Source organism: Corvus brachyrhynchos, unplaced genomic scaffold, assembly GCF_000691975.1.
Source record: "Corvus brachyrhynchos isolate BGI_N302 unplaced genomic scaffold, ASM69197v1 scaffold59, whole genome shotgun sequence".
NCBI lineage: Eukaryota > Metazoa > Chordata > Aves > Passeriformes > Corvidae > Corvus > Corvus brachyrhynchos.
This window is the reverse complement of record NW_008246054.1, coordinates 5,297,666-5,298,206: the sequence shown is the minus strand read 5'-3', so window position 1 is coordinate 5,298,206 and position 541 is coordinate 5,297,666.

Genomic DNA, 541 nt, shown 5'->3' with positions numbered 1-541 from the left:
CGCGCCGTGGAGTTATTAAATATTGCACTCTGTGGCTGTATCTCCGGGTGTTAGACGAGAGGAATCAAAGAATCATCATGGTTAGAAGCGACCTTTAACACTATCATGTCCAACCGTCCATTTAGCACTGCCACTGTAACCCCTAAACCACTAAAACCCGCAGCACCCTGATGCATCCAGACGCCTCTTAAACACCTCCAGCAATGGTGACTCCACCACCGCCCCGGGTAGCCTATTCCAAAGCCTGACCACCTGAACAGTGAAACATTTGTTTCTAGTATCTAATCTAAATCTCCCCTCTCAGTTTAAGGCCACCTGCTCAGGGGAGCCACCCCTGTCCAGGGCACAAGATCAGGGGCAAACTCACCCCTGGCCTGGCACAGAGATTCTTCTCCTTTTCTGAGAAAAAGTAAAATCTGAGGTTGTCTCTCCCCACCCTGGAGCTGTCACTTCTGAGTGATGGGACAACCTGGCCATCAGCACCACCAAAACCCACAAACCAGGAAAAAACCATCAGCATGAATTCCAGAAGAAAAAATGC